This window comes from Channa argus, unplaced genomic scaffold (assembly GCF_033026475.1).
Source record: "Channa argus isolate prfri unplaced genomic scaffold, Channa argus male v1.0 Contig013, whole genome shotgun sequence".
Lineage (NCBI taxonomy): Eukaryota > Metazoa > Chordata > Actinopteri > Anabantiformes > Channidae > Channa > Channa argus.
In genome coordinates this window covers 581,755-593,963 of record NW_027125232.1, presented here as the reverse complement: position 1 = coordinate 593,963, position 12,209 = coordinate 581,755, and positions in this window count along the sequence as shown.

Here is a 12,209-nt window from a genome sequence, read left to right as displayed (position 1 = left end):
TGAGTTCAATTCAATTCAACTTTATTTATATAGTGCCAATTCACAACAAAGTCATCTCAGGGCACTTTACAGAATAAAGTCAAGATTATAAAGATATATAAAGAGAACCCAACAATTCCCCCTGGAGCAAGCCATAGGCAACAGTGGAGAGGAAAAACTCCCTTTAACGGAAGAAACCTCCAGCAGAACCAGGCTCAGGGTGGACGGCCATTTGCCTCGACCGGTTGGGGTGAGTGGAAAGGGGAGAGGGAAAAGAACAGAGCAACAAAAAGCAACAACAAAACATTGGGCAGATTGGTAGGACCAGTAGCTTCACGCTGGAAGACACACAGCTTCAAAGCCGGGGGGACACCTGCAGAAAGGGACAGAGAGAAGGGGACAGAGGATGACAAAGACAACTACGGGAGAGAACACACAGAGTTAATGACATACAGTGGTGACAATTGCGGGATGAGAGGAGAGGAGAGATGGTCAAGAGGAGGAAAGGAGCTCAGTGCATTGGGGGGTGGGTCCCCCAGCAGTCTAAGCCTATGGCAGCATAACTATAAATAACTATATGCTTTATTAAAAAGGAAGGTTTTAAGCCTAGACTTAAAAGTAGAGAGGCTGTCTGCTTCCCGAATCTGAACTGGGAGCTGGTTTCACAAGAGAGGAGCTTGATAGCTAAAGGCTCTACCTCCCATTCTACTTTTGGAAATTCTGGGAACCACAAGTAGGCCTGCATTCTGAGAGCAAAGTGGTCTACTGGGATGATATGGTGCTATGAGGTCTTCTAAATATGATGGAGCCTGACCATTCAGAGCTTTATATGTAAGAAGCAGGGTTTCAAATTCTATTCTACATTTAATTGGAAGCCAATGGAGAGAAGCTAGTGAAGGTGAAATATGATCTCTCTTGCTAGTTCCAGTCAGCACTCTTGCTGCAGCATTTTGGATTAATTGCAGGCTCTTTAGGGAGTTACTGGGGCATCCTGAAAGTAGGGAATTACAGTAGTCAAACCTAGAGGTAACAAATGCATGGACCAGTTTTTCGGCATCACTTTGAGACAGGATGCTCCTAATTTTGGCAATGTTCCGTAGGTGGAAGAAGGCTGTTCTAGAGATTTGTTTTATATGTGAGTTAAAGGACAGATCCTGATCAAACATAACTCCAAGGTTCCTTGCAGTAGTACTGGAGGCCAGGCTTATGCCATCTAGTGTAACAATATGGTTGGACATCATATCTCTGAGATTTTTGGGCCCAAATACTATGAATTCAGTTTTGTCTGAGTTTAAAAGTAAAAAATTGTGGGACATCCAGGCCTTTATGTCTTGTAGGCATGCTTGAAGCTTTATTAACTGATTATTTTCATCTGGTTCCATATATAAATATAGCTGGGTATCATCAGCATAACAGTGGAAGGGATATTTTTAAAAGTGCAAAGAAAAAGATGTGAAACACGTAGAAACTAGATTGCCATGCTGATATGAAACTGGCATTGTACCCCAGATTGGACTCGAACCCTTTGGGTAACACAATAATGACAATAAAAGCAGTTAGTATAGTAAGATGGAGGAAAGCGTTTGAAAGAGCAGAGAAAAGACTGTGAAATATACAAAAATTGCATTCCCAAGCTCATATGCATCTGGAATTGTATAGTAGATGAATATGTACTGTCTGTATCTGGTTCATTTTACTAAGACATTGTAAAGGCCCTAAATCACCTTACAAAACACAGTTAGCAGAGGATGGTTTCGATTCATCGACCTCTGGGTTATGGGCCCAGCACGCTTCCGCTGCGCCACTCTGCTTTCAACCACTCTGCTTTCAACCACTCTGCTTTCAACCACTCTGCTTTCAACCACTCTGCTTTCAACCACTCTGCTTTCAACCACTCTGCTTTCAACCACTCTGCTTTCAACCACGCCAGATGGGACTCGAACCCTTTGGGTAACACAATAATGACAATAAAAGCAGTTAGTATAGTAAGATGGAGGAAACCATTTAAAAGAGCAGAGAAAGGAATTTGAAATATACAAAAATTGCATTCCCAAGCTGATATGCATCTGGAATTGTACAGTAGGTGAATATGTACTTTCTGTATCTGGTTCACTTTACTAAAAGGTTGTAAAGGCCCTAAGTCAGCTTACAAAACACAGTTAGCAGAGGATAGTTTCGAACCATCGACCTTTGGGTTATGGGCCCAGCACGCTTCCGCTGAGCCACTCTGCTGTCAACCACCCCAGATGGGACTTGAACCCTTTGGGTAACACAATAATGACAATAAAAGCAGTTAGTATAGTAAGATGGAGGAAAGCATTTGAAAGAGCAGAGAAAAGAATGTGAAATATACAAAAATTGCATTCCCAAGCTCATATGCATCTGGAATTGTACAGTAGGTGAATATGTACTTTCTGTATCTGGTTCACTTTACTAAAAGGTTGTAAAGGCCCTAAGTCAGCTTACAAAACACAGTTAGCAGAGGATGGTTTCGATCCATCGACTTCTGGGTTATGGGCCCAGCACGCTTCCGCTGCGCCACTCTGCTTTGAACCACACCAGATTGGACTCGAACCCTTTGGGTAATACAACTGCTCATACTGAACCAAAACCCAAAACTTTTAAATGTGGATTATTAAACATCAGATCTCTCTCTTCTAAATCTTTGTTAGTAAATGACTTGATAAATGATCATCAAATTGGTTCATTTTGTCTCACTGAAACGTGGTTGCAGCAGGAAGAATATGTCAGTTTAAATGAGTCAACCCCCCAAAGTCATATTAATTATCATGTTCCTAGATGCACAGGCCGAGGTGGAGGAGTAGCAGCAATATTTCACTCTAGCTTATCAATAATTCCTAGACCTAAACATAGTTATACCTCATTTGAGAGTCTTACTCTTAGCCTTTCACACCCAAACTGGAAAACTCAAAAACCACTATTATTTGTTATCGTGTACTGTCCTCCAGTCCCTTATTCAGAGTTTTTGATTGAATTTTCTGATTTTCTATCTGATTTAGTGCTTAGTACAGATAAAGTCATTATAGTGGGTGACTTTAACATTCATGTAGATGCTGACAGTAACTGTCTGAGCACTGCGTTTAATTCATTATTAGATTCAATTGGTTTTTCCCAAAATGTAAATAAACCCACTCATTGTTTTAGTCACACGTTAGACCTTGTCCTTACATATGGCATTGAAACTGATAATTTAATAGTATTTCCTCATAATTCTCTTCTGTCTGACCATTTTCTAATAACATTTGAATTTACAATAACGGACTATACAGCAGTTAGGAAAAAATTCCACTACAGCAGATGTTTATCTGAAAATGCTGTGAATACATTTAAAGAAATTATTTCTTCATCTTTTTCACCACCATGTGTCAATACTATGGTGAGTAGCCATCTTACTCCTGTGCAAATTGATTATTTAGTTGACGATTCTGCCGCCTCACTGCGTAGGATACTAGATACAGTTGCCCCTTTGAAATAGAAGGCAGTGAATCAGAGGAGCCGACCTCCATGGTACAATTCACAAATGCACAGCTTAAAGCAGGCAACACGAAAGTTAGAGAGGAAGTGGCGTTCCACTAATTTAGAAGAATCCCGGTTAGCCTGGAAAAACAGTTTAAAAACATACAAAAAAGCTCTCCGTGATGCCAGAACAGCATATTATTCCGCATTAATAGAGGAAAACAAGAACAACCCCCGGTTTCTGTTCAGCACTGTAGCCAGGCTGACTAAGAGCCATAGTTCTGTTGAGCCTAGTATTCCCTTAACTTTGAGCAGCAATGACTTTATGACTTTCTTTACTAGTAAAATTGTAGCCATTAGGGAAAAGATTCACCAGATCCTCCCTACAAATATTACGGCTAGATCTTCATGTACAACAGCTATAGAATCCTCAATAAGGCCCCAATCCATCTTAGACTGCTTTTCACCCATAGATCTCACTGAGCTAAGTTCAACTACCGCCTCCTCAAAACTAACAACATGTCTTTTAGACCCTGTTCCAACCAAATTGCTTAAAGATGTTCTACCTTTAATAGACACTTTCATATTAGATTTGATTAACCTATCTTTAGAAACTGGCTATGTACCAAAGGCCTATAAAGTTGCTGTAATCAAACCATTACTTAAAAAACCTTGTCTTGATCCAGGGGATTTAGCCAACTATAGACCAATATCAAATCTCCCGTTTATTTCTAAAATCCTTGAAAAAGTAGTTGCAAAACAATTATGTGATCACCTTTACAGGAATAATTTGTATGAAGACTTTCAGTCAGGATTTAGAGCTCATCACAGTACAGAAACAGCACTGGTAAAAGTCTCCAATGATCTTCTCCTGGCTTCAGATAATGGACTTGTGTCTGTACTCGTCTTACTAGACCTTAGTGCCGCATTTGACACCATTGACCACAACATTTTATTACAGAGACTAGAACATGGATTTGGGATTAAAGGAACCACATTACATTGGTTTAAATCTTATCTGTCAGACAGATTCCAACTTGTTCATGTTAATGATGACTCTTCTTTATGCACCAAAGTCAGCTATGGAGTTCCACAGGGCTCTGTGTTAGGACCAATACTTTTTAATCTCTACATGTCACCTTTAGGCAAAATCATTAGGAAACATTCCATAAACTTCCACTGATATGCAGATGATACCCAGCTCTATTTATCTGTGAAACCAGAAGATACTAACCAATTAGTCAAATTTGAAGCATGTCTAAAAGACATAAAGAACTGGATGTCCTACAATTTCCTACTTCTAAATTCAGACAAAACTGAAATCATCCTCTTTGGGCCTAAAAACATGAGAAATATGCTGTCTAACAATATAGTTACTCTAGATGACATAACTTTGGCCTCTAGTACTACGGTGAGGAACCTTGGAGTTATCTTTGACCAAGATTTGGCGTTTACGTCACATAAAAGACAAATGTCTAGAACAGCCTTCTTCCACCTACGGAACATTGCTAAAATTAGAAGCATCCTGTCTCAAAGTGATGCCGAAAAACTGGTCCATGCATTTGTTACTTCTAGGTTGGACTACTGTAATTCCCTACTTCTGGGGTGTCCTAATAACTCTCTAAAAAGCCTTCAATTAATCCAAAATGCTGCAGCAAGAGTGCTGACTGGATTAGGAAAGAGAGATCATATTTCACCTTCACTAGCTTCTCTTCATTGGCTTCCCATAAAATCTAGAATAGAGTTCAAAACCCTCCTCCTTACATACAAAGCTCTTTTTGGTCAAGCTCCATCATATTTAAAAGATCTCATAGTCCTGTATCGCCCAATTAGACCACTTCGATCCCAAAATACTGGCCTACTTGTGGTTCCCAGAGTTTGCAAAAGTAGAATGGGAGGCAGAGCCTTTAGCTATCAAGCTCCTCTCCTGTGGAACCAGCTTCCAATCCAAATTCGGGGAGCAGACACCCTCTCTACTTTTAAGACTAGGCTTAAAACTTTCCTTTTTGATAAAGCTTATAGTTAAAAATCCTCACTCAACGCCAGTGCCTTATCCATTAGGCCACTGGGGCATCTCAAACACCTTTACTCATCAGTTCTTCCACCAAACAGTTGCTTCCTAGACAGAGCATGATGTGAGACATGCCATGTTGGCTTTGGGTAACACAATAATGGCCCCAAATGCAGTAGATATAGTGAGTAGAAGGGAAATTTTTAAAAGTGCAAAGAAAAAGATGTGAAACACATAGAAACTAGTTTCCAATGCTGATATGAAACTGGCATTGTACCCCAGATTGGACTCGAACCCTTTGGGTAACACAATAATGACAATAAAAGCAGTTAGTATAGTAAGATGGAGGAAACCATTTAAAAGAGCAGAGAAAGGAATTTGAAATATACAAAAATTTCATTCCCAAGCTGATATGCATCTGGAATTGTACAGGAGGTGAATATTTACTTTCTGTATCTGGTTCAGTTTACTAAAAGGTTGTAAAGGCCCTAAGTCAGCTTACAAAACACAGTTAGCAGAGGATGGTTTCGATCCATCGACCTCTGGGTTATGGGTCCAGCACGCTTCCGCTGTACCACTCTGCTGTCAACCACCCCAGATAGGACTTGAACCCACAATCCCTGGCTTAGGAGGCCAGTGCCTTATCCAATAGGCCACTGGGGCATCTCAAACACCTTTACTCATCAGTTCTTCCACCAAACAGTTGCTTCCTATACAGAGCATAATGTGAGCCATGCCATGTTGGCTTTGGGTAACACAATAATGGCCCCAAATGCAGTAGATATAGTGAGTAGAAGGGAAATTTTTAAAAGTGCAAAGAAAAAGATGTGAAACACGTAGAAACTAGAATGCCATGCTGATATGAAACTGGCATTGTACCCCAAATTGGACTCGAACCCTTTGGGTAACACAATAATGACAATAAAAGCAGTTAGTATAGTAAGATGGAGGAAAGCATTTGAAAGAGCAGAGAAAAGAATGTGAAATATACAATAATTGCATTCCCAAGCTGATATGCATCTGGAATTGTACAGTAGGTGAATATGTACTTTCTGTATCTGGTTCACTTTACTAAAAGGTTGTAAAGGCCCTAAGTCAGCTTACAAAACACAGTTAGCAGAGGATAGTTTCGAACCATCGACCTTTGGGTTATGGGCCCAGCACGCTTCCGCTGAGCCACTCTGCTGTCAACCACCCCAGATGGGACTCGAACCCTTTGGGTAACACAATAATGACAATAAAAGCAGTTAGTATAGTAAGATGGAGGAAAGCATTTGAAAGAGCAGAGAAAAGAATGTGAAATATACAAAAATTGCATTCCCAAGCTCATATGCATCTGGAATTGTACAGTAGGTGAATATGTACTTTCTGTATCTGGTTCACTTTACTAAAAGGTTGTAAAGGCCCTAAGTCAGCTTACAAAACACAGTTAGCAGAGGATGGTTTCGATCCATCGACCTCTGGGTTATGGGCCCAGCACGCTTCCGCTGCGCCACTCTGCTTTGAACCACACCAGATTGGACTCGAACCCTTTGGGTAATACAACTGCTCATACTGAACCAAAACCCAAAACTTTTAAATGTGGATTATTAAACATCAGATCTCTCTCTTCTAAATCTTTGTTAGTAAATGACTTGATAAATGATCATCAAATTGGTTTATTTTGTCTCACTGAAACGTGGTTGCAGCAGGAAGAATATGTCAGTTTAAATGAGTCAACCCCCCAAAGTCATATTAATTATCATGTTCCTAGATGCACAGGCCGAGGTGGAGGAGTAGCAGCAATATTTCACTCTAGCTTATCAATAATTCCTAGACCTAAACATAGTTATACCTCATTTGAGAGTCTTACTCTTAGCCTTTCACACCCAAACTGGAAAACTCAAAAACCACTATTATTTGTTATCGTGTACCGTCCTCCAGTCCCTTATTCAGAGTTTTTGATTGAATTTTCTGATTTTCTATCTGATTTAGTGCTTAGTACAGATAAAGTCATTATAGTGGGTGACTTTAACATTCATGTAGATGCTGACAGTAACTGTCTGAGCACTGCGTTTAATTCATTATTAGATTCAATTGGTTTTTCCCAAAATGTAAATAAACCCACTCATTGTTTTAGTCACACGTTAGACCTTGTCCTTACATATGGCATTGAAACTGATAATTTAATAGTATTTCCTCATAATTCTCTTCTGTCTGACCATTTTCTAATAACATTTGAATTTACAATAACGGACTATACAGCAGTTAGGAAAAAATTCCACTACAGCAGTTGTTTATCTGAAAATGCTGTGAATACATTTAAAGAAATTATTTCTTCATCTTTTTCACCACCATGTGTCAATACTATGGTGAGTAGCCATCTTACTCCTGTGCAAATTGATTATTTAGTTGACGATTCTGCCGCCTCACTGCGTAGGATACTAGATACAGTTGCCCCTTTGAAATAGAAGGCAGTGAATCAGAGGAGCCGACCTCCATGGTACAATTCACAAATGCACAGCTTAAAGCAGGCAACACGAAAGTTAGAGAGGAAGTGGCGTTCCACTAATTTAGAAGAATCCCGGTTAGCCTGGAAAAACAGTTTAAAAACATACAAAAAAGCTCTCCGTGATGCCAGAACAGCATATTATTCCGCATTAATAGAGGAAAACAAGAACAACCCCCGGTTTCTGTTCAGCACTGTAGCCAGGCTGACTAAGAGCCATAGTTCTGTTGAGCCTAGTATTCCCTTAACTTTGAGCAGCAATGACTTTATGACTTTCTTTACTAGTAAAATTGTAGCCATTAGGGAAAAGATTCACCAGATCCTCCCTACAAATATTACGGCTAGATCTTCATGTACAACAGCTATAGAATCCTCAATAAGGCCCCAATCCATCTTAGACTGCTTTTCACCCATAGATCTCACTGAGCTAAGTTCAACTACCGCCTCCTCAAAACTAACAACATGTCTTTTAGACCCTGTTCCAACCAAATTGCTTAAAGATGTTCTACCTTTAATAGACACTTTCATATTAGATTTGATTAACCTATCTTTAGAAACTGGCTATGTACCAAAGGCCTATAAAGTTGCTGTAATCAAACCATTACTTAAAAAACCTTGTCTTGATCCAGGGGATTTAGCCAACTATAGACCAATATCAAATCTCCCGTTTATTTCTAAAATCCTTGAAAAAGTAGTTGCAAAACAATTATGTGATCACCTTTACAGGAATAATTTGTATGAAGACTTTCAGTCAGGATTTAGAGCTCATCACAGTACAGAAACAGCACTGGTAAAAGTCTCCAATGATCTTCTCCTGGCTTCAGATAATGGACTTGTGTCTGTACTCGTCTTACTAGACCTTAGTGCCGCATTTGACACCATTGACCACAACATTTTATTACAGAGACTAGAACATGGATTTGGGATTAAAGGAACCACATTACATTGGTTTAAATCTTATCTGTCAGACAGATTCCAACTTGTTCATGTTAATGATGACTCTTCTTTATGCACCAAAGTCAGCTATGGAGTTCCACAGGGCTCTGTGTTAGGACCAATACTTTTTAATCTCTACATGTCACCTTTAGGCAAAATCATTAGGAAACATTCCATAAACTTCCACTGATATGCAGATGATACCCAGCTCTATTTATCTGTGAAACCAGAAGATACTAACCAATTAGTCAAATTTGAAGCATGTCTAAAAGACATAAAGAACTGGATGTCCTACAATTTCCTACTTCTAAATTCAGACAAAACTGAAATCATCCTCTTTGGGCCTAAAAACATGAGAAATATGCTGTCTAACAATATAGTTACTCTAGATGACATAACTTTGGCCTCTAGTACTACGGTGAGGAACCTTGGAGTTATCTTTGACCAAGATTTGGCGTTTACGTCACATAAAAGACAAATGTCTAGAACAGCCTTCTTCCACCTACGGAACATTGCTAAAATTAGAAGCATCCTGTCTCAAAGTGATGCCGAAAAACTGGTCCATGCATTTGTTACTTCTAGGTTGGACTACTGTAATTGCCTACTTCTGGGGTGTCCTAATAACTCTCTAAAAAGCCTTCAATTAATCCAAAATGCTGCAGCAAGAGTGCTGACTGGATTAGGAAAGAGAGATCATATTTCACCTTCACTAGCTTCTCTTCATTGGCTTCCCATAAAATCTAGAATAGAGTTCAAAACCCTCCTCCTTACATACAAAGCTCTTTTTGGTCAAGCTCCATCATATTTAAAAGATCTCATAGTCCTGTATCGCCCAATTAGACCACTTCGATCCCAAAATACTGGCCTACTTGTGGTTCCCAGAGTTTGCAAAAGTAGAATGGGAGGCAGAGCCTTTAGCTATCAAGCTCCTCTCCTGTGGAACCAGCTTCCAATCCAAATTCGGGGAGCAGACACCCTCTCTACTTTTAAGACTAGGCTTAAAACTTTCCTTTTTGATAAAGCTTATAGTTAAAAATCCTCACTCAACGCCAGTGCCTTATCCATTAGGCCACTGGGGCATCTCAAACACCTTTACTCATCAGTTCTTCCACCAAACAGTTGCTTCCTAGACAGAGCATGATGTGAGACATGCCATGTTGGCTTTGGGTAACACAATAATGGCCCCAAATGCAGTAGATATAGTGAGTAGAAGGGAAATTTTTAAAAGTGCAAAGAAAAAGATGTGAAACACATAGAAACTAGTTTCCAATGCTGATATGAAACTGGCATTGTACCCCAGATTGGACTCGAACCCTTTGGGTAACACAATAATGACAATAAAAGCAGTTAGTATAGTAAGATGGAGGAAACCATTTAAAAGAGCAGAGAAAGGAATTTGAAATATACAAAAATTTCATTCCCAAGCTGATATGCATCTGGAATTGTACAGGAGGTGAATATTTACTTTCTGTATCTGGTTCAGTTTACTAAAAGGTTGTAAAGGCCCTAAGTCAGCTTACAAAACACAGTTAGCAGAGGATGGTTTCGATCCATCGACCTCTGGGTTATGGGTCCAGCACGCTTCCGCTGTACCACTCTGCTGTCAACCACCCCAGATAGGACTTGAACCCACAATCCCTGGCTTAGGAGGCCAGTGCCTTATCCAATAGGCCACTGGGGCATCTCAAACACCTTTACTCATCAGTTCTTCCACCAAACAGTTGCTTCCTAGACAGAGCATAATGTGAGACATGCCATGTTGGCTTTGGGTAACACAATAATGGCCCCAAATGCAGTAGATATAGTGAGTAGAAGGGAAATTTTTAAAAGTGCAAAGAAAAAGATGTGAAACACGTAGAAACTAGATTGCCATGCTGATATGAAACTGGCATTGTACCCCAGATTGGACTCGAACCCTTTGGGTAGCACAATAATGACAATAAAAGCAGTTAGTATAGTAAGATGGAGGAAAGCATTTGAAAGAGCAGAGAAAAGAATGTGAAATATACAAAAATTGCATTCCCAAGCTGATATGCATCTGGAATTGTACAGTAGGTGAATATGTACTTTCTGTATCTGGTTCACTTTACTAAAAGGTTGTAAAGGCCCTAAGTCAGCTTACAAAACACAGTTAGCAGAGGATGGTTTCGATCCATCGACCTCTGGGTTATGGGCCCAGCACGCTTCCGCTGCGCCACTCTGCTGTCAACCACTCCAGATGGGACTCGAACCCTTTGGGTAACACAATAATGACAATAAAAGCAGTTAGTATAGTAAGATGGAGGAAAGCATTTGAAAGAGCAGAGAAAAGAATGTGAAATATACAAAAATTGCATTCCCAAGCTCATATGCATCTGGAATTGTACAGTAGGTGAATATGTACTTTCTGTATCTGGTTCACTTTACTAAAAGGTTGTAAAGGCCCTAAGTCAGCTTACAAAACACAGTTAGCAGAGGATGGTTTCGATCCATCGACCTCTGGGTTATGGGCCCAGCACGCTTCCGCTGCGCCACTCTGCTTTGAACCACACCAGATTGGACTCGAACCCTTTGGGTAATACAACTGCTCATACTGAACCAAAACCCAAAACTTTCAAATGTGGATTATTAAATATCAGATCTCTCTCTTCTAAATCTTTGTTAGTAAATGACTTGATAAATGATCATCAAATTGGTTTATTTTGTCTCACTGAAACGCGGTTGCAGCAGGAAGAATATGTCAGTTTAAATGAGTCAACCCCCCAAAGTCATATTAATTATCATGTTCCTAGATGCACAGGCCGAGGTGGAGGAGTAGCAGCAATATTTCACTCTAGCTTATCAATAATTCCTAGACCTAAACATAGTTATACCTCATTTGAGAGTCTTACTCTTAGCCTTTCACACCCAAACTGGAAAACTCAAAAACCACTATTATTTGTTATCGTGTACCGTCCTCCAGTCCCTTATTCAGAGTTTTTGATTGAATTTTCTGATTTTCTATCTGATTTAGTGCTTAGTACAGATAAAGTCATTATAGTGGGTGACTTTAACATTCATGTAGATGCTGACAGTAACTGTCTGAGCACTGCGTTTAAGTCATTATTAGATTCAATTGGTTTTTCCCAAAATGTAAATAAACCCACTCATTGTTTTAGTCACACGTTAGACCTTGTCCTTACATATGGCATTGAAACTGATAATTTAATAGTATTTCCTCATAATTCTCTTCTGTCTGACCATTTTCTAATAACATTTGAATTTACAATAACGGACTATACAGCAGTTAGGAAAAAATTCCACTACAGCAGATGTTTATCTGAAAATGCTGTGAATACA